Source organism: Syngnathus scovelli, chromosome 5, assembly GCF_024217435.2.
Source record: "Syngnathus scovelli strain Florida chromosome 5, RoL_Ssco_1.2, whole genome shotgun sequence".
Classification (NCBI taxonomy): Eukaryota; Metazoa; Chordata; class Actinopteri; order Syngnathiformes; family Syngnathidae; genus Syngnathus; species Syngnathus scovelli.
Genome location: NC_090851.1, coordinates 2,789,219 through 2,812,481, shown reverse-complemented (window position 1 = coordinate 2,812,481; position 23,263 = coordinate 2,789,219). Strand labels below are relative to the sequence as shown.

At 44.7% G+C, this 23,263-nt stretch overlaps 1 long non-coding RNA gene across 3 annotated transcripts in view; it reads left to right on the top strand.

Moving 5' to 3' along the window:
* The window catches only part of LOC125969052 (uncharacterized), a 162,062-nt gene that overhangs the window by 8,023 nt on the left and 130,776 nt on the right, over positions 1–23,263 (top strand). For 2 of the 3 annotated variants that reach the window (XR_007481411.1, XR_007481413.2), the window contains exons 4-5: positions 5,426–5,553; positions 12,717–13,402. This is a non-coding gene — a long non-coding RNA (uncharacterized lncRNA). The remainder of the gene's footprint in view (positions 1–5,425; positions 5,554–12,716; positions 13,403–23,263) is intronic. The other variant, XR_007481412.1, reaches the window with a different exon arrangement.

The following is a 23,263-nucleotide window of genomic DNA, read 5'->3' as shown; positions in this document are numbered from 1 at the left end:
GTACGTCTAGCTCAGCAAAACTTTTCGGGTTTGTCTCAGACGTTCAATTATCGGAAAAATCTGCGATCGTCAATTCTGCTGTTCATTGCATTTTGACGATTCTTCGTCAACATAGCTCAGTTCTTTCGTAACTTTTTTCAAAAGCAATACAAACAATAGCCCATGACGTCATCTGATCTAACAAACCGCTCCCGGTCCAATGGTTGTCTCTATTTTGGTGTTAACGACAATAATAAAAAAACGCTGCTTTTTTTTTTTTTTTTTTTGTTTCCCAGCAAATAAGCAATAAACGCCGCCGATGATCTTGCTGTCAGAGCTTAGCGTTCGCTACGTAACGGATCAAATTATGAGAGACCTTGCAGCGCGGCGGTGGGCTCAGCGTGGGATTAGGGGGCAACTATCTCAAGGCTGTGCTTCTCAGATAACTGCACCTAGAGCAACCTTTCCTCAAACACACAATTACCCGCTCCCTCCCCTGATCCCCTTTCCGACCGCCTCCCCTTTGAATTTCATCAGGGGCTTAATTAGTATACAAATAAAACTTCCCTTATCTCCCGCTCGCCCTAATTGGCCTGTCTTTACTTATGCCTGGCGAGCGTGTGAGAGAGTCGGGGCCCCTGTAATTAGAGTGACCGTGTTCACCTTTCCACTCAAGACACGCGGGTGCTCGGGCGGCCCGCTGGGAACCCGCTGCCAGCAGTGGTGATGGTGGTTGGGCTCTCCTCACATGAAAGTACGTGAGCGTTTTTTTATCCAGGAGGAGGGGGTGGGTGCGCTCAGGATTATTAGCCCGCAATCATCCTCGGACCGTCCCAAAAGTCTTCTCATGAGCCAAAAGGGCTTTGGGTGCTGCCGGTTCCCACTGAACAGAAGCGGCGTCGTTACTTTCATTTTCTCGCCGCAACTTAAAGCGTTTATCGATTATCACCGGTCGGCTCCCGGACAACTGAATATCGGGTGACAGTGTGCCGTGTTCTCGGCGTAATTAGAGTTCAGAGCTGACGGAGGTTGCGCGAGGCAATTAGAACCTTTTGTTATTAAACTTGACTCGTCTCCACCAGCGTGCCGCTACCCCGCTCCGCTCGCCGATGTTTACCAAGGGTATCGGGCCATTCGGCCCGCTGAAATTGGCTAACCTGCAAATTATCGCGTCTGCTGCCAGACCCCCCTCCCCCTGTTGGCCGCCCATCCCCATAACCCCCCCCTCACCACTAGCCTTCACAATGCCAATATCACACAGTAATAACTGTAAAGATCCACTGGCCTAACAAACACAACAAAGGGGCCAAGACGCCTTTGACAACATGCTCTATGGGGTCCGTCTTTAATCAAAATGTGATCTGTGTGAAAAATCCTTTGCAGGCTCACGAGTCACGATTTTAAAAATGCCGTATGGGAAAAGAGCACAAGGTGGAAGCTTCTTCCATTTGTGCGCGGCATAACAGCTGATTGCTGCTTCACCATGTTTGTTTTGAACTCTGAGCTCCACCAATAAAATAACTAATAATATAATCAGGACCTAAACCGTTCAGCCATCTATAGACCAGAAGCACAATTTTCAAATCGATTCTACCTTGCTGTGTGTTCTCTATACCTTGTCATCACTAAATATTGTTAGAGAACTCAACGGGACTTGACAATACCCTTCACCGCTTCCCCCCCGTTGCACTCCCTGTCCCTTTCTCCACCTCTCTTTGTCTCCAAGTAGTCTCCAGGAGTTTGATACTGAGCTTAAAAAGGAGAGAAAAGATCAATCCCGGTGTCAGCAACTCAGCGTACGCCTCTTGCAGCGGTGGCAGGACAAGTGTCAGCTGGAGGAGAGGCAGCCATCGGGAAGGAGGGAGGGAGCGAAGTGAGGAAGGATGAGAGCCCGGGGAAGGGGGAGGGCGGGGGTGCAACCGCACCTCTGCTAGACAAGAGATCAATTCCCTCCTCTTCACTCTCAGCTCCTGATAACAAGCAAAAGTTCAGCAAGCCCAGAAGCCGTCTTTCCTTTGAAATGCGCATCCTGCCACGTTAAGACGACGATCGCCCCCGTGAAGTTTTTCCCGGCCTGTCATTAATCACGTGTTGATCATCTCGGAATCGGTGTCACCGCATCCCCGTGTACTTCTTTTGAAGTCCGTATGTCACAACAGTATGCAATCCATGATGAGGTTTCCCTCAGCAGATGGCCCTCGCATCTTCTTGGAAATGCATTTCAACGACAAAACTGACAACCCTTGTTTTTGTCACGGAGAGACAATATCACACAATTGACCTTTTACATGATTTTCAATTATAGAAGAGAGATGAGTGGGGGTCCCCATGGTGCAGCTGTCTCTGCCATGTCCTGAACATCTGCCCATCCAACGTGGCGGCATTTCATTCCGCCCCCCCCCTACCAAACAAGGTTGCCAGCCCTGCCCGGGTCGGGCAGGTGCGAATCGGGCCCCTTCTGTCATTAAGCGGCCCAGCTGCGCTGTCACGTCTGGCAGCGAGGCGGGGCGGGCGTCATCCGTGACCCCCGTCAGAGCTCCCTCGGAGAGCGGCGGGTAGACCTTGACAAGGCGGCCCAGGGTGAGGCCCGTACGGGGGTTGTCTGTGAAGGACGACCGTGCCCCTCTTTTTGTGCCACCTCGGCACAATGTTTGACCACATGACCGGACAAAGGCCGAACCCATCATACAATGCCAGTCAACCCAAAAACAATTACGAAAAAAACAATCAAAGGTTCTCACTCTCGTTTGACATTTTAGAAGTCAACAATTGGACATTTTTTTTTTTCAGCTTCACCTTGTAAGCACACACACACACACACACACACGCACACACACACACACGTATTATTGGCGGCGTGCCTTTATCTGCCGACACCTCCTGGCGTCCCTGGTGGCCTTTGTCACAGAAGAAAGAGAATGATCAATATCCCAGTTAAACTTCACGTTCAAAGCCAATGGCAGGGTCTCGTTCAGCGGGTGGGGTGTGGGGGGGGGGGGGGGGCTTAGCTTTTAATGAAGCCTCTTTCATTCCGCGCAAGTTTTTTCTGAAACATCAAACAATAAATCGGCCGCGGCAGCACCGTAAAATATTTAGATCTATTGACTGTCTGAAAAATGTAGAGCCCCCCTCTGCCCAAAAAAAAAAAAAGTCTCCCGTAGTTTAATGCTGATATGTTGAGATTGCTTCAATCCAGACGAGTGTTTGCATTTTATTTGGCCAGGTTTTCTCTCCGAAATGTTCTCAAAGATCCACAAAGTCTTTGCTACAAGCGCCGTTTCTTCTAAATCGTCAAGGTCTGCCCAAAATTTTATTTTCATTTTGTTGTTGGTGGAGAATGTTTTCTAATTATTTATTTTGAAAAACCTGAAATCTGAACAGGGGTGTGTAGACTTTTTATATCCACCAAATTTACATTTTAAGGATAATATGGCCTTCCGTAGACGCTAAAATGTTCTTTTGAGGTCATTGCACTTCTCTGCAACAATTATTACTTGAGTGACGGCTATTTCGGGAAAAATCTGCAAATTTTTCTGCTCCTTATGTGATAAGAAAATGCGCCACGTGCACACTTGCCTCTGCGTGGCACGCGTGTGCGTACGACAGGCCGACCTCGACGTTAAACATCTGCCGGGTCATTCACTTGGCCGTGAACACGCAGCGACACGGCGGCCCATCTGCCGACACGCGTGCCGGGCCCTGCCCGCAACCTTTAGCGATTGCGTCATCCCGCCGTTTTCCAGCACGGCTGCTTCACCAAAGTGACAAGCGCCTGGTCTCTTCCAGTTGTGGACACGGCAGGGCGGCAGATGCTGAGCCTCTGGGAGGTTTTTGGACATGGCAAACATAATGAAGCTCAACTACTTTGTGCGTTTTGGACGGATGAATCATCTCAGAAAAAGGCAGCGCGGTGGAATAGTGGTTAGCATGTCCGCCTCGTGGTTCTGAGGTATTTCCACATTCCCCAAAACACACAAAATAGGTTCATTGAAGATTCTAAATTTGTCCATTTCAGGTGGCAGCTTCAACTAATGATCTTAAATATAACATTTTATTTTCTAAAAAAAAGAAATTCGAATAGTCCCCTTCTTATTATTTTTGGTGGACTTTTAGTGATGGAGTCGAAAAGACTTGAAGCGCGCTTGATGCCGTCTCCAGATGTTCCACTTGTTTATTTACTTCACTATACAAGCAAGCTTTCCATCCAAATAAATTATTATGCTTTTATATTTCATGGCATGGTTGAGCAATGGGAATCTTGCGAGGTTTTCTCATCTCATCTGCAACATCTTGAAGACGTCTCCTGGTTTTTATCCATCATTTCATGCTGGACTAAATGTACGAGTCCCGAGCATGTCGCTTCCCTCAGATGTCATCCCTGTTGAATTCATCTAGAAAGAGTAATCATAATCACAAGGCGCGTAATGAGGGAATGTTTTCTTGTGGCGGAGGTCGACCAGTAGGTGGCAGTATGATACTTGAATCTGCATCCAGCACCGACCAAGTCACACAGCAGCTGATCTATTTAGATTATTGCCATCTTCTGCAATTCAGATTTTTTCTATTTTTTTTATTATGATTATTATTATGGTCATTATTATTATTAATGTCTTTATATCGATTTTAATTTGATGTCAATATTATCATTATAGTAATTATTTGAATTGTGAGTTAGTTTACCTGTCATGAAATGTCGCAACAAAATCAACTATCGGTCATTATGTACTATACTTAATTCTTCAAAAGTTTTAAGTCACATGTTTATTCCATGTATATTTTTTCTGCAGACTTTCTTCAATTAAGAGCAAGAATAGTAATTGATCCCTTTTTTTTTTATTGTGCTTTGCCTGTAGTGATCGGAACCAAAACACTCATTTCCACTCCGCAAGCTTTATTTACCTTTTTCCACTCTCATTTTTGCAATGTGGACTCTTCCAACTGTCAGTGCGTAATATTTTCTTCACAACATCCTCAATTAAAAGGTGGTCCAATCTGCGCCTGTTGCTTCAGTCTCCTTGAAATGATTTATCAAGATCTTTTTGGATTGCAAAGCTCCTGTATACAAAGTATTTTAAAAAAACGCCATGGAAAAATTCCCCAAATAATTAGTAAGTGTTTTAAAAGGCCCACAAATGTATTATTATGTTACATCATATTTTCAAACTTTATTTTGAAAATTGACTTGGCTTCAAGACACCATTGAATATTTTGCAAGTCAACGTAAAAAACAAACTATCTTGTGCTCACTGCTTTCCCTCCGAATTAGAAATGTATTTCTAAAGAGGAGAAGGAAAAGCAGAAAAAAAAAATCAATTAGTGCTAAATTTATTCATGGATTTCTTGCGATCAATGCGCGCACTGTGAGGGGCTCGCTGGGACCCGGTTCATCCCAGTTAATGTGTTTGAAGGGGGAATTACCATTGATGTTGTTTTCTCTTCCTCGCAGGTCAAAGGGGAGCAAAGGAGCTGTCACCACGCCGGATGGAGGAACTTGCTTCCGCTCCGGTCCTTTACCCGAGAGGGGAGGGAGGATGCACTTGGTTTGACGGAAATACAATCGTGAATCTAATCCAGGTAGGGCCAGGAATGATCCATTTTATTCACTACACTCCTGAATGTCATTGTCGACTAGTTTGTAAAGTTCCTCGTGGGACTTTAATGTCATACAGTATTAAAAAAGTATTTTTGTATGTTGTTTCAAAAAATATGCTTAGAAAAGAACATAAAAAGGTGTGATTTTTAAACCATCGTATCAAAATTAATCCTGCTCTGCTGGTTTGAGAGGTGAACAAAAAAAAAAAATCCCCTTCTCTTTTTTTTAATTGGCTACAACCGGTGCGGTTTTAATTGACCTTTTGTGACCGCCTTCTTCCCGATTCTCACATGCCGCTTGACGCCGCCTGGAAAAAAATAAATCATCCACATCTTTCTTCAAGGCCGTACTTCTCGCTTCTCGTATTGATTTCAAACAATTTTCGCACACCGAGCGATATTCCGGGTCAATTAAACATATTTGTGCATTTGCAAATTTTTTTTTAAATGATCCCCTCCCCTCACTCACCGCCGCATCCGGAGGCTGTGAAACTGCACTTTTGGCCTTAAAGCTTTGCGCACGTTCTCGGCGGAGCTTGACATTTTGATCCGCAACAGAGACTAAATGATAACGGTTTCCTTGTAAATACGCTTGCCTGCGGGGGGGACGCTTTAAATAGACCGAGGAGGACTCTCCCACTTGTTTATTTATTCACAGCTCATCTGAATGTGAAAAGCTCGCCTAGAACATTCTCTGCATTGCATCCGGGAGGGGGGGGGGGCGAGTAAGAGCAACCTGCGAGGGGTGCCCTGATAATTACCGCAAATAATTGTGAGTAATTGACTTAAAAAAAAATAAAAATACACAATAACTACAGTTTTTTTTTTTTACTCTAGGCTTTTCTTACCACGCACAATTAAATCTCTTTTTCTTGCGCTTTAGAGGCAATCATCTTTGTCTTATTTTCTGTTTCTGCTCAAGCCAGCCTCTTCGTTTGAAGTGTTTGGCGGGCGTGTGATGGCGCTCATTAAAGCTCTCGCCGCTCCCTCTCTCTCTCTCTCTCTCTCTCTCTCTCTCTCTCTCTCTCTCTCTCTCTCTCTCTCTCTCTCGCCGAGCCATTTATTTGGATTCCAAACAGTTCGTATCGCACCGCCCGTACAAGTGCGTATCCACATCGAAGAACAAGAACTGAAACTCTTCATTCAAAGCTGAAATACAAAATGGAGACAAAAATAATTTCAGTTGAAGTCTTTTCATCAAAATGGAACCTCAGAAAGCACAAAAAACTTACAATATTTTTAGGAAAAAAGTGATTCTAAACCAGGCGGTGAAAGAAAAATACCATAAGTGCCATGAACGCTATGCTAGCATGCTAATTTTATTGTTCTATATTATCTACAGACTTTTTATGGGAGTGAAGTTAATCGTAACCCCCGTGATGAAGTGCTGGGGGGATTATTCTATTTCTTACGGGAAAATGTCAACGGTAAAAGTTCCACTATACATAATTTCTACAATTTGGCCCTCGTGTGTAGTCGTGACAACCCCATGGCGAGCGCGTGACGATTTCCTCCGTTAAAGTCTGACGCTCCTTTTTCTTTTTGGAGTATGATGTTGATGTCATTTTATTATCCCCAGTGGGTGCGCGGGTAAAAGATCTCAAAATGTATAATTCATATGCTTGCGGATGGGATCATGTTACACTTTTCATCGAGCCTTCCCACATCGCTGATAGCGTTTAGCGCGGCGTCTGGCTCCGGGGGAGAAACGTTGCTTCGTGTCACACCCTTATCAAAAGACGCTTTTGTTCCCTCTCGTTCGCCGCTCGAGGCCCCGTGAAGCGTCACATGCGCGCCGCTCGAACCTCACCCAACAATCGGCTCTCTCAGATCAATTGTGATTGTGTTCGATGTATCAAAGAGTCCCTGCAGTCAATGCTTCCACTTATAAGGTAATTTACTGGAGAGAGCGGAGGCTGTTTGCAACCGGGATAGGCCAAAGGAGATGGTGGGGGGGTGGGGGGGTGCGTAGGAGGACGAGAAGGGTGTTGATAAATCACCGTACTTACACCATCCTACGTTGGAGTGGAGAGAAAATATATGCACGTGGAACGTCGTAAGAGGGGGCTTTAAATAGAAGCAGATCTGTGGTGGCGTGCGTGCCCCTTGTTGATTCAACAGTTTTTTTATTTTTTATTATAGTGCCTGCAAAGGAAATAAAATAAATCTCGAGACACTTTCCATATGAAACGTGTTCAGGATCGTATTTCTCATTTCGTATCAGGAAAGGAAAAACTGGTTGACGACTTTCGACCCGCACTTTCCGCCAACCAATCAGCTCCCTCCTGCCATTATGCCTTTTTGTCACGTCAGTTTGTTTGTCGTTTCTTTTACTGGTACGTTGGCTCCTGATTTTTTGGGGAGCACTTTTTTATTTTGTACTTTTATTCTTCCACGTGCCTTTTAGTTTTTAATAAAAAGACTTATTTTATAGATTCATCTTGCTCTCCTCACAAGGTATTTAATAGCCATGCTTTTAGTTTTTAATAAAAATACTTATTCTGGATATTCATCTTGCTCTCCTCACAAGGTATTTTGTAGCCACACTGCAGCTTTGCAAAAAAAAAAAAAAAAAATCTGACTGGTTCTCAAAAGCGATCTATGAATATGCAAGATAAACAGCCAAAGAGCCGCAGGAAGGAAGCAATAAAAAAAAAAAAAAACTGCTTGATGTGGCTAATAAATAAGTGATTTTGCCATTTTCAGACAGCAGCGTTGACACATTGATAAGAAGGTATGAAATCGTGTTTCAGTAAATTGTCGCAAGACGCTAACAACACACTTGACATCTTGCGCGTTACTCCCAAATGTTTTCATTGGTCTTGACTGATTGGGACGAGACCCTCCTCTCAGCTCCAAACTTGTTTCCAACCTCGCCTGTTTCATGGAAATTAACCAAAACACGCGCCTTTGATATTGAAATCAACCCGTCGCATTCCGACAAACACTTTTAGCAGCCCGAGAGAAAATGCTACTTGTCATTTAATTTTTGATTGTCGTGCATGTACTCCGCAGTCACAAGCCATTAAAAAAATCTGTTTTTCAAGTCAAGTCAAGTCAAGTCAAGTCAAGTCAAGTCAAGTCAAGTCAAGTCAAGTCTATTTGTATGGCCCTAAATCACAGTCTCAAAGGGCTTCACATAGACAAAAATTGACAATTATTCTCAAAGCATCCCCTGATCTTAAGCTCCCTTTTCAATTTAAAAAAAATCTCTACTATTTCATAAAAATAAATAACTTACATGACTTAAACAGTTGGAATCACTCATTTAAAAAAAAAAAGATTATTTTTTCCTTTGTAATAAGTTGCGACTAATACAATACAAATTTGGAACATTTTAAAAAGGCCTAATCTAATTCAATTTTTTTCAATTATTTTTTTTCATTTGAACTGATGACATCAGGAGCACCTGGAGAGTTTATTCGTTTAATACTTGAGCTGTTTTAGTTGCCGTCAAATAAATCATCGCAGTTGGCGTCCTCAAACCATTTCAGTCGAACTAACTCATCCGCTTTTTACAGTACTCGTATTATGTCCCCTTTCATTTGGTTGTATTTTTAAGCAATTTAGCAGTGCTCTACCTGGAACTTCAGTTCGCAAACCTCTGGTGGGACATTACCCTATCCGGGGGCCAGACATCATCAAAGCTCTTCGGGTTGGGTCGACGGTCCTGCGTGAGGGGAAAGGTGTGGCGATGCCATTAACCGGACTGCTTTCCTGTTTAGAAATCATTCCAGTACAAACACTTTCACTGACGGGCACTTATGAAAACATTCTTGAACGTGAGCGCAAGTTTTTTTATGTGCTAAACAAACTTTACACTTAGTATAGGTTTTTACGACAGGCGCGCACACACACCGGCGTGTCTAAATGCATGCGCGTGACTCCCCCCCCCTCCCCCCCCGTCTTCCTGCTACTTTGTCTATCTCGCACTCCCTTTACTGGAAGGCCACTCTGATGGGCCCAGTCCAAAGGAGACCACCATCCCGGCCGATTCCAGGGGGAGTCCTTCCCAGGCAGCACTTCCAGTGGCCTCAGTGCATTAAGGCTTTTACCTTTTGCTCCTAAAGGCATCGGGACAAAAACGGCCCGAGCTCTCTCTCTCTCTGTCTCTCTCTCTCTCTCTCTCTCTCTCTCCACCGAGAGGATGCATTGTCTTTGCCGAGGACACCGATCACTTAGAAAATGGCTCATTAATTATTCAAAAAATGGCATACGCTCTTGCCTGCACCTTTAGTGACAGGGCGGCCTCTCAAGGCTGGGAAGTGCAGAGACACACCCTGCCCGGTCCACAAGAATCAATACTAGGCTCACGGTCGTTTGCTCGCTGGCGGGCTTTCCTTCGCCGCCCCGTCCCACGCGTCCTGTGATTTTTTTTTTTTTTAGGGCATTTATTCGCAAAAACCTTGAAGTGCCAGCTGCAGACGGCGGCCACAAGGCTGAGGCGGGCCACCATGAAGGCCTGAAGGCTTTGGAAAAACGCCCTTGGCATGTCGCTCACCGCGCTCCGCTGCCGTCTTGTCAAATTCGGCCCCGATTGGCTTTTTGGGTGTCTGCGCCGCCGCAGCTGATTAGCTACAAGTCAGCCTGCTGAATTTCCAACGTTCATTCTCTGCACCTGGAGGCTGAAGCTGCCTCAAAAAGATGGACACATGAGGAAAAAAAAAAAGAAAAAGAAAAAGCAGGGACCAGTCTGGAGATGGGACCACCCAGGATTTGAATACTTGAGGTTTTCGACTTTGCTTTTCTTCCTTCCCCTCCACTCGACGTTGTTACCGAGTTTTCCCTGGACCAGACTTCTGGAACACTTTGTACTCCTCCGTCACTGTCACCGGCAAAAGCAGCCCTGTGTCCTGTCCCAGACTGCCAGACCCCCCCCCCACACACCCCTCACCCCCGTCTGTCTTGGAAGGCCTCCCATTCCTCCTCTTACTCGGCCTCAGAGCCTTGAGCGTTTATTTTGCGCAACCACAGCCCACTAAAAAAAAGGTCAAGCACCCCACGCCAGTGACTCCATCAAACAAATGAAGTGTGATTCTCACTTAATCGGTTACAGTGGATTCTTTATTTTCCTCTCATTCAGCGGAAATTGCTTCGTCAAACGCCGTCATTTTTCAGAATAGTGGTCACTTTCAATTTCCCATCATTAGCTGTAGACTCAATATAGGCTCAACTTCTGGACAAATGCCTTCCTTTTATTTTGAAATTGTTTGCGACGACTGACTTGACTTCAAATTCAGGCTTGACCGTAGTCAGTGAGCCGCATTATTCTAGCCTGGCCGACTTGAACTGGAGCGCAATATTTAATTTGCAGTACTCATGCGCACCGGCGCACCACTTATGCGCACCCTTGGTTATAGTAACACACCATTGCAAATAGTCATGCTAACAATGCTAACACTAACATGTTTACACTGCATGTTGATAATAAAGACGGTTCTTTGATATTTTTCCCTGAATTTGAATTATACCTCTTGAGGGACATTTTCATTCCTTGCCAACACTTCACCTTTTCGGCTTCGGGTCAAGCAGTACGCCGGTGTTGTTTATTTGCGGTTTACTTGGCCGCTTTGAGCGCGGCTGTGGTGTAGCTTGTGTCACGAAAGAGTGGAATAAAACACAGTAGGGAGAGGGAAAAAAAAAATCATAAGGGTGAGGAAAAGTATGGGAGGACACGAGTGGGAGGGTGCGGGGGGGCGGGTTTCGCGGAGGGGTTGGATAGCACTGGCGGGAACCCAAGGCTGGCTAATAGTATCTGACACACTGCAATTTTGAGGCTTATATCAACATTGTTTTTACAGCTGTAATTAAGCCACCTAATCAGAAGCACATTGGTCGGGACAGTCTGGGGCCGTGAGGGGGCAGACACACACACACACATACACACTCGTGTGTTGAGCCCTGCGGCAAAGCAGCAGCAGCAGTGGCGAAGTGGAGGCCGGCCAAGGCAGCTGTGGGTGGGAGATCATCCTGAGTGTGACACACACACTCGCACGCTCGCGCCACGCTGAATGCAAATGTAGCATCATGTGTGTTTGGCTTTACATTTGCTTGTGTCTGTGGATTCTCGCCATAAATCATCCCCGGTGCGTGCGTGTCATGGTCGTCTCGTGGCGTGCGTATCCGTGTTTATCAAACGCTCCCAATCTTACTCGCATATGCGCCCGAGTGCGATTCCATGCGCACATGTGCATGCGTGCGGTCACCTCGGCACCGCTGAGGTTCACCCCACCCTTGTCGGGGCTCGCCGCCGAGTCACCCAAGTCTCAAATGGCAAGCGAATACACGCACGCACACACGGTGCAGGACGCGGGGCTCGGCGGGGGCCAAAGTCAACAGATGAGCTGGTCTGTACTGGCTCGCTGTGTGTTCTGATTGTAAATTGTGCTGGTGATGATTAGAGAACTCCAGCACAGGATGTCGACTCTTAAAACTGTCCAGAGAAAATAATTTTCTACCATGTTCAGGAAAGCTTTTTATTTTTTTTAACCTACCCCCCCCCTCCTCTTCCTCATCCGTCGTTAATTTAAACATCATGTGGATGAAGTCGGTGTGTAAATTGGTGTAAAGCCTCCAGAGTAGGAAAAAAACAAAAGCCAGACAATGAAAGCCGTTTTCAGAGTTTCATCTTGCAAGTGCAATACAATACACCCAAAAAAAACGAACTGAACAAAAATATTAAATTAAAGCGGCACCTAGATGTATGAGTGGGCTGACTCGCAAGCAAAAATGTGAGCACTAGATGGCGTGGCGGCGAACCCAACTCCACGAAAAAGCAACATTTTGGCAGATTGGGAACAAAAAGAATAAAAGACCTGTTAAATGCAACTCCCAGTTTAAACCAAACTACCATTCGCATTTATGTTTCTCAAACAAGCACATAACATTTGGAAAGTTTGCTAGCATAAAATGGCAGGCGACGCTAATTGCATTCTTCTAGCTTTTGTTTTTGCTTCTTTTTCCGTAACCCTTCCATTGCACACGCTTGTTCATACACCCACAAGTATCCCGTTTATGTGCGCACATCTGTGATCGCTTTGCCTTATTTGTGTATGTTTGAGCGGAGGAAAGTCTTCCACTTGCTGCGCGCCGTGTTAATGTGTGCATAATCAGCGTTATCTCCCCTTTTGTCATTATTATTCCAGTGTAGCTGTCAGAAGCAAGAAAGATCAATGAGGCCGCGTGTGGAGGATAGGCAGAGCTTGATGGGATGATTTATTCTCGTTCCGCCGTTACCTCCCACTCGCCGGGTCATGATGTCATCACCCCCGAAACGAACGACTCTGACTCATTGCTCGTTGACCACTCCGATGTTTGTCCAGAGAAACAAACTAACAAAGATGGATGACTGTTGATATGTTTTTGCAGCTCTGGCACGTTTTAAAAACTTTTTTTTTTGTGGAGTGAAAAATAGGCACCAGTAATCCAAACTGGACACGAGTTGTTGGGCCAGCTGGCACTTTGGAGTTTCACATTCTTGTTCCCCTGCTGCGTCTCCTCGACTTTGGTGGCCGGGAATGTGTTCGCCACGACCGAGACCTCTCACCACATTTAGATTTATTCCCCTTTTCCACTTGTTCAAACTATGCCGCACTTTGTGGGATTAAAAGTTGAAATTTTTCATTGGGAAATATTGGAAACTTTCTGTGGAAAGTTTGGGAATTTATGTGAAATTGTTTGGTTAGGTTTGAGTTGACTGGGAACTGTTCTTTTGGTACGTGTTTCTGTAGGGACTAATTGTGTGACGGACAGGTCAGCCATTTTTAAAGTTTGGGCATCATTTGGAAATGTTTGTTTAGACAGGCAAAGATGCAGGTCACATGCAAAACAGGTAAGAAATGTTTGGCTCTTTGCTTTAGTGTGTTGTTAAAAATGTTTGTTTATACTTTAAAGTGGTTTGTGTGTTTGTTGCTGAGCGTATAGTCATGTGAATATTTTGTGTCGTTCGTAACAGTTGGTTAAAAGTTTGATAATCTGCTTGAAGTTCAAAAGGAATTGCTGTAAATTATGCCAAATTGCTCTGAGTTGTCAGATGAACATTATACTAGAATAAATATATTTAAAATGGCACTCATGTAGGATATTAGTTGACAAAGATGAAAACAAAGGACATACAGAAATAGTTACTTTTATAAACATAAAATGTAGTTTAAATTTTGTTTTTTTTTGTCCTTTTAAAGCAGTTTCTATTTTATTTATGTATTTATTTATTAGAATTTTCATTCAGGTTATTTTGTTATATTTTGTTAAACGTAATGGAGTCATTAGAAAAGCATGTGAGCCTGTCATTGTTGACTAGCATTGTCCAGACATTTGGACCAGTCACCTAAATAGGTTTTAAGACTGACCTAGATAAAAAAAAAAAAAAAATAAGCAAATTAGTCTGAGTCACCATTTTACCGTTACAATGACTATAATTGTTGTGACACTTCCAGGTGAAAAATATTCCCTTACGACCGTCTCACTCTCCCTAAATGACAAAAACCAAATGATTCTGAATCATTTGGAAATGCAACGTGAGGAGCATCCAAGTTCTGAGTTCAACATTCCAATCAATATGTTAATAATGAAACCTAGTCCGCTCCAGTCATGTGGCGCGTTTTGAGCCGTAGGAAAGCAGACATGACTCCTCGCAGCAATTTAACATTGTGGTACAGCAGCGGAGTTGAGGGAGAAGCCCGAACGATGCTATTACAATGTCAACACGGGCCGTCCAAAGTATGTATTCCGACTGCGGTCCCGTGTCTGTGGGGACCGGCCGGCGTCTCGCGTTTTTCAACGTGCACGAGAGGGACTTGGAAAGAAAAAGCCAGATTTATACCTTCTACGCCCAGAACGTCCTGGAGATATATTAGGCGCGACCAGGGTGGATTTTATGAAAGTCCACTCGGGTTTCTCTGCTTCAGCATTTTGTCACCGTGAGGATATTAAGTGGCGACAACGGCAGCCATTAAAATATGACCTCGCCTCGTCCCGTTTACACACCCATACGTCTTGCTGTCTTACTCATGCTCTTGGCTAATTGTTTTCCGTGTCTGGCTAAAACGCAATCGATTTGTATTTCGCAGAAAAATAATAAGGCTCAGGCAGCATTCGGGAAATCCTGCCGGCCCGTTGCAGCTGGTGTGTAATGAAGTCCGCTCCTTGCGCAAATACTAAAGTTGAAGGCATCATTTCAAAGACTTTTTTTTCCTTGAAGCTAAAGACTTGTTTTATTCTAATGGCACTCCTGAGAACCATCTCGCGTCTCTTGATATGAATGTAAAATGTGGAACTCTGCGTTTAATATAAAAATGGATGTAATAATATAGAAATTCCTACAAGAATCACATTTAACTGTTCTTAATGATGGCCAAAACTTTGTGAAACTTTTTTGTTTCCCCACCCTTGGAAATTACAATTTATTCAAATTTCAACTTTCTTCTTCCACAACAATACATTTTTTAAAAATAATATTTTCATCATAATATTCCAACTTAATTTTCCTAAAATTAGAATTGTTTTGTAAATAAAATGATTTATTTGTCCTGGTCTCTGGAATCTATCCCAGCTGATTTTGGACAAATGGCGGACTGCACTCCGGACTGGTTGTTGTTGGAATCAGCGGAGAACGTCTGATTTAGTAGGAGGCAACGATACGGTGTCAGCGATAACAAAGCAAATTGTATCCAGCGAGTGGTCAATATCCTCAATCGATGCCGTTCAGATTTTGACCTTGCAGCCATGAGTTGTTTAATTTCCGGCAGCGTTAAGTAGAAGGGACGGAACGGGATTGTTGGGCAAGGGGAATTTTGGAAAGTGATGTTTGTTTTCTTTGCAATTGCGAGGTGGAGCTCCCAAACTCGAGGGATCCGAGGCAAATCTTTGGGGTCAAAACACTTGCAGGCAAACAAAAGAGCAGGATAGTGTAATTTGGAAAGATGCACAGGGCGCACAGGTGCCATGTTTGTTAGCGGCGGGCGAGGTTTCTGTCAAACTCGGGCCAGGTTTGAAAGAATAAATGTTATCCTCAGTTCCAAAAATATTTGTTTCTAACTTTATTAAACCCACAATTTAACAATAATTAAAATAACTTCAAAACACAAAAAGGAGAATTAATCCAGGGCAATTATTTTATAGTTTTTTTTCCTAGTTTTTTTTTTAAGTGGTCTTTCCTAGTGGAACTATTTTATAGTTTTTTTAAGTGGTCTTTCTATTTTTTCCCTATTTTTTTTTTAAGTGGTTATTGATAGCAGAATTATTTTAGTTTTTTTTTCCTATTTTTTTTTTAAGTGGTCCAATCGTGTGTGTGTACAATTGGTATTTTTTTTTCTTCCTATGTCAACATGACCTGCAACATACTGGAAATTAGGAAAACAACAATTAGGCTATCTTGTGCCCCATCTGTCAATGGAATGTAGCAAGGTGCTTCACAAAGTGAAATCAAGCAGCAGAGCAAAGGGAGAGGAGGCAAAGTGCGATGGAGATGCCAGTGGACTACACGGTGAGGAACTGAGCGCCGGGCAGGGAAAACACCGTTGCGCTGTTCGTTTGGAGACATTCTGTCAAAGTCGGGCCCGGGCCTGACACCGCAGATCACAGTTTGACGGACGGTGAGAGTAGCATACGCTGACTGGGTCCTATTAAGGTGGATGTTTTCAAAGTTTCAGCCCGGCACTGGGGAAAAAATAGGAAGGACACAGAGGGGAAGCGGAGCCTGAGTGGAGCTGACATGCTTCAAGACCCTCTTCCCCAAACGCGCTGTCGGGGGTCAAATCGTTTTTCCTTCCTTCCTTTAAGTCCTTCGCCCAACTGACTACACGTCTAATGGAGAGCTGGGAATAGCCACACTTCTTGCAGTCACAAACAGGTTCCTGGATAGCAGAGGTGTTAGTTAGTAACATATTGAAGCTTCACGTTCAAAGTTGCTGTGTGGGAAAAGTCAAATCGAGGAGGTGATTTGAAATTTCAAGCAGGCCGAGTTGAGGCTTCATTTGAAGGAAGGCGTATTTTTGTGTTGAGTATCTTTAATTTAATAGAAATGAAAGAAGCTCCTCGCATTGGCAGTGAAGCCAAATGACTGTGTTCACGCCCACAACGGCGCAAACACCCCTAAGTCACCTCATACGTCACCTCTGCCAAACACACACGGCACCATGTGAACAAACTCGCGCAAGAGTCCACCCGAGCGTAAACCCACACAAACGTTCAAGTCGGCACGTGTCGTTTTAGTGCTCCAAGACCAGCGTGTACTTTAGGCGGGACGCCAGGCGAGACCTTTTCATAGTCCTCTCCTGGATCAATGCTCCCCTGCTGTCACAGAGCTGTGAGCAGACAGAACCAAGCATGAGAGGCACAAAAGCATCGAGAGCAACCGGAGGGAAGGTAGGGAGGGGCGCGCCACGCCACGCTCGGCTGTGTATGCGGCGGGTCGTCAAGCGAGAGGGCCGAAAAAAGCAGACACGCCGCACCTTGACCACCTATTATGAAGCTCTTTGCCACGATGTCAAGTGAAAGCAAGTTAATTGGGTGAAGCTGTAGAGCATGCGAGGGCGGCGCTGCAAGCCTCTCGACCGCTTGACAGTTGAGTGTCAGCGGGACCCACTCAAGTGTGGCTGAGAGACAGAGCCCTGTCACCGGGCCTAAAGCGGCGCCGCTGGGGCCGTTAAAGCGGTAAGAACCCCCCGCCCCCCCCCTCCCTTCCACTGCCCACATGCGCATGCACATGACACACACCCAATTATACTCACTCATGCCCTTTTGGTGCACGCCCACTCTTTGTCCCAAATGATTATTTTGAGACATACAACCTAAAATTCATTCAGTTGCTTATTTATTTATTTATTTTTTCATATTTAAGCTGTTTGAGCGGCATGTCTGCTTCACAATTGGAACTGCCTGGATTTGAATTTAGGATGCATGGTGGGGAAAGTTAATTGGAGAGTAAATTAGGGGTGTCCAAATTATGGCCCGGGGATCAGTTGTGGCTCGCTGCTTATTTTCTTAGCGGCTTAAGGTATATACGAAAAATAATATTTGACGCGAGCCAAAGTGAATTATATAAATGGAATTGGAAGAAAATTGTGACAAAATAAGAGCTCAAAAAGAAAATAACTGAGGTTACATTTTTAAAACTACTAAATAAATACAGTAAATAATATAATTTTGGCATAAAACTCCTTTATTTTTATTTTTCAATATCATTTCATCAGTTAATTTTTAACTTGTATTTATTTTGGTATTGCTGGACAGCCATTACACAATACTAAATGACCATTCTTTTCTTTCAATGGACAAATTAGAAAAATAATTCCTTAAATTAATACTTCGCCTAATTCAAAAATAAAAACTGCCATGTCTGTGATGTCATGCATAATGAAAACCAGTTCGAGACCCCCAAATTAACGATCCTCATTCATCGTCTTGGATGGGATTGTCTTGGGTTTGAATTCAAACATTTCATTCCAAATACATTTAATTTATCCCGCAACAATTCCTGACATTTTGCATTTAATTGCGTGGGCTGAGATCGTCGGACTGCCTGCTCCGTTCTGCGCAGCGCGGCAGACGATTCCACACAATTAGCCAAATCGGCGACTGTGCCGGGACAAAGTCCTACTAACAACCTTGTCAAATGCTTTGTGCCCTTCAGAATAGAGACTGTGTTCTGGCCCATCAGTTTCATAAGGCCTACATTATGGATGGTTGAGTATGTTGAGGCACCCACGGCAGGGGGAAATCTACTGCCTTCCTCGGCGCAAATATTCTAGCGCCGCCGGTGTGTAAACCGCCACAAACGCTAAGCTCTCATCTATCATTCAATCCTCTTTAATTAGGCTGTTTTTGTCATACGGCGGGAAGGGGCGCCGTGTAGCACTTGCGGGGGAGCCAATGATACAAAAGAGATGGTCTCATTTCCATCTGACAGCGTGATGGAGATTGAACGTGAGCTTTAGGAAGATAAATGGACTCTCCGCCAAACCCTCCCCGACATTGTCAACAACGCGGCCGTCCCCGGGGAGCCGCTTAGCGCTGAATATTTGGGGGCCTCTTTCATTAAGTTCTGCTTAGGTTGGCCAGTGGCATGTCAGGTTCGGGGCTCATTTTATCGTTGAGTATCTTCAAGGGGAGGATGAGTGGGAATCAAAAGGGGTAAAATGTTCAATATGGTCCAGGATTTTAGCGAGAAGTAAGCTAATCTGCTCAAAATCAACAGCGGCGTAGCTAGCGCTAATCTGCTCAAAATCAAGCTAGCGAGTGGGTTAGCTAAACAACTTGAGGTGTTTTAATTGTGGGGGAGCTGAAGGCAAACACAGCAGACTTTGGGCAGGAGTTAAACTGATCAAACTGTATTTAAAGGCAGCATCATTAGTTCCAGAATTTTTCTAACGCAGACCAAAAATAGGGTTTGATTTTGCTAACGTTTGCTAACATTTGATTTCAGTCGTTCCCTTTCTACCTGAAGACTTATCACTTAAAACCTGAGTCTCATCCGAACGCAATCGGATACGCTTGGAAAATCAAATTCCTTCGATATTTCACCTATTGTTAAAATGCCAGCAATGACTGTGAACCGCTTCATGGCTCATGAAATGACGCTAACAGCTCAGTAAACTGCTTAAAGGACCATTACGTCTTCTCGCTTCCTCGGCCTTAACAGGTTGAATGTACTGTCAGACAGTCAAGTTAATTGGCAATAAACATTAGGACTTGAACAATATCACAATGTGTTATTTTGATAGCCATCTCCTCTACGTTTATTTTTCAGTCTTTTCCACAAATGGTCTCGGGGCCAATTGGTGATTTATTTTATTTGCCTATGTACAAAAATAGTAACTGTTTGAAGTCATTAAACATGTTTCAAAATTGTCTTTAGTGTTTGTAGGGAAAGCTAGGACTGTCATTATGAATTTCAATACTCTGGTACTTTACCCCCGACAACATACATCGTATTGAAAAGGTAAGTTTGTGGGATCACTGGATTCCGCCCCTTCTAAGTTCCCTAACAAAGGGCAACAAAAAGAAGGAAGGAAATCAATAAGCCATTTTAGTCTCTATCTATCAACGCGGATTCCTCCTTGTCTGTTTTAAAGCGGGGGGGACGTGGCACTTTAATAGGATAGCGCAGGGCGGTTTGAAATGTATGCCAATGATTCCTGTCATTTCATGGCAGCCCGGCCATGGTTCACTGAGCGCCCACTTCCTCCCTGTCAGCTCCACTGGAGACAAGCATTTAGTTGCAAACTTTGAGCAGGTTGCACAAACCAGATATGATGTGACTGCTACTTCCAATCCCCATCCTTCTCCTTCATTCATGCCGCCATGCCACCGCCGGGTAAAAGCGAGATGGCAGGAGAGTGTTTTCCCCTCCATTTACCTGGAAATAATGGTGAAGAACCAATCAAAGGAGGAGCAAAAATAGTCAACCAACAGGTTACGTGAGACTAGAAATTTGGCTTGAGACGATCAGGATCACTGAAAATTAAAAAAAATAATGATAATCATTGCATATGCTAAATAGTACGTTTTTTTTTGCATGGAATTTTATGACAGAAGTTGACTCTCCTTAGTAGTCTCATCTTACTGTATTCATTTTATCATGTAAAAGTTAAGACTGTTCAACTAATTTCCAATTAAACCTGGAGCGAATCTTTTATATGATTTCCAATGGGAAACTTTTTTCGGTAAATATGAATGAAAATTGGAATTTTAGTGACCATTTATTTAGTCCCGTTGGCTTTTGTTTGCAAATCATTTCACAGCTCTCGCTATAAGGTCATCGCCAAGCATTTGACCGACTCCCGCGTCCCAACAGCAGACCAGTTTAGTCAGCATCAAGTTAGCCCTGCTTGGCCCCAATGACAGTTTGTGCGCGTCAAGGCCACGGGCCCTGCATTTTCTGCCTTGTAGCACACCAAAGTAAAATCGCTTGTCAGGCCGAGGTGTCTGTGAGCTGACAAGATGCCCCAGTGACATTTCAGCTCGAAAGAGCAAGTGTCTTGCAACCGAGTGGTCAAATATCAGAGAATAGGTCAAGCAGGGCGGAGCGGAGTGCTATGCGGAAGGCCGCTCTCCCCGCCGAACGCCCCCTTGACTTTGACAAGTGGGACTGCTCGGGGGGTCAGCGGGGGCGCCGTTGCGACGGTACAAAGTGATGTTCTGTTGGGCATGGTCAGACACTGTGCACCTTATTGGCTTCAAAAAGGAAAAGACATTGACATTGATTAATCTTCTTAACCCCCCCCCCCCCTCCCCGACACGAAGTGAGTGGTGTATGTGCTCGTAGGCGGGGTAGGGGGGGGTTATGGCAGCCCCATCAGATGGGCCACTCCAGTGGTTTGTACGGAGCATGGCCCCCTGAAATGTACTCTGGCATTCATTAGAATATCCTTGACACCTATCATGGGGGGGAGTCAGCCAGGCTCGAGGGCCAGCTCCTCGTCTCTTGTGATCGCTGTCACCTCCAAAGACTTTTCAGACTGCTTCACGTGGCGCAAAGTTGCTGCTGACTAAAATACGACAGTCAAGTAAGAACAGGTATTGTTCTGCAAGAATAATGTACCATTTATTTATTTAAATTTTATTGTCTCCAACTAAATAAGTATCCCAACATCAAGTGGTTGAAAGTAAAAAAAAAAATGCACCCAATAAAATCAACCCCCATTCCATTCTGGCTTTTGTAAAAGTTGTAATCCCACATTTGACCACTAGATGGCATCAGGCGTTTTATTTGTTTACCGTAATCACAAAAGGACGATTCAGTGACTGTATCTCATGTCGGAATGTGTTTGTATATTTGCAAAACTGTGACTTTTGAGCTGCGACAGACTTTTAAGAAGCCGCATTTTCATGCCCTTATTCCTTTCATAGCATCGCAAAGACGGCATTAAAATGAAAGCACCCCATTTATTACGCTTCAACTTTTCCCGTCTCTCTTTGCCGATTTCCTTTTTTTTTTTTTCCATTTTTGCTGCATTTTAATGCGCACAGAAAGAGAGTGAAATGGAGAAAGAGAGCGCACCCGTGTCAAAGTCCTGACAGCCATCACGGCATTACAGCGCTGCTGACATAAATATTTAACACTGAGGGGCAACCTACAGCATGTCATGTCACGGCCGTGATTAGGGTGAACGGTGACCCCCTCTCATAGTAACATGGTTTCTTGTTGGAGAGTGGCGGACAGATGGTTGGAAAGGGGAGAGGAGGGAGGGGCGGGCTTTCGGGGCGGGGGCACGTGTCAGTGCTTCATAGGTTCCTATCACAGGAAGGACAATGCTCCCTTTAACCTTCATTTCCATAAAGCCATTCCTTTGGAACAATGTTCCCCCGCCGCTCTTTCAACTCCCTACCTACTTCTTCTTCACGTGGAGCGGAACTGTTGCCGATCCCAACGCCTCTAAATCGTACACGGCCGGGGCCTGTCCGACGCATGTTTGTGTGCCATGCCCCCCCCTCTCACCCCCAAACACCCTTAAGAGCCCGATAGAGAGAGCCGTTAATCGTTGAGCCAACATCATTTGTTTGTTTATCATCGATTGGCTCAAAGATGTTTTTCCAATGTTATGTCATTGTTTGCGTGCCGTCAAGAGGGAGCCCCCCCCCCCCCTGTGAATAATTCCAACCTTAATTGGAAAGAAATCCATACGTGCAGGATCTACGTACCGAGGCATCGAGGGCTAATCGATGCCTACTTTAGGCTTCACCGTCAAAATGAGTCCAAATACCCGATTCACGCCAGGAACATTATTAATTAATAAGGAAACTGAACAGATGGTACAATTACAGGTCAAACACAGTTAAATCTCTGTTTGACAGATCCAGAATCAAGTCCTTTGACCCAGCCTTTGAATTTGGACAAGTTGATTGCGAGAGGTAGGTCGGTCCAGTACTTCCCCGTAATGTCGGAACCAACGTAAACAGATCCCTTGTACCGAAGATTCTAACACGTGGGACTAAGTATCTTTGATTTCGTGCGATTGGCAGTCGACTGCTTTTCCATCGTCTGATGGCCCTTCCGGTAGATGCCACATTACACCGGCGCTGCGGTCCGGGCTCCATCTCGTCAATTCCGCGTTAAGTCACACGCATCATTTTGTGGCCTCCCTTAAGTGCATCTGTGTTTGTTAAGTGCCCCGGGTCATACCAGTGTGGCGTTAATCCAATTTGGCCTGAACATTTTGTGAGAAGGAGCGGTCGCCTCGTGGTGGACAGAGAAAGGTCGGGACATACCTGGGGGAAAAAAACAGGGGCAGCGAGTTTCCCCCAGGTGGACCACGGAAACAAATAAGAGGTCTTGAGTGCTGCTACCTGTCCCCGTGGTCATTTAGGCACACACTCTCTTAGTCGCATCGAGTGAGACAAAAGTCGCTTGTTAAATTTTAATGGGAAGCCTTTCTAGGCCAGCTCTATTGTCTTTCCCATCAAAGACTCGGGAATACTCGGATCTCTCCAGTGGACGGTGACAATAGAGAGCCCCCCCCCCCCCCCTCGAATCGCCGTCCAGCCCACCTCTTTAGCGGACGGTCGGAAGTGGGATGTTATTATTATTTCATGCCTCAGAAGAGTTGGCCGTTCACTTTAGGGCCCGGTCGTTGCCGTCGGAGACTGGCGCTCAAGAGTGCACACGCGATTGTTCACTCGCCATTTTCTTACATGCCCCCCGAGCGGAAAGAGACGCGTTCGTTCAACCCTGTTTCACTTGGTAAGACAAGAA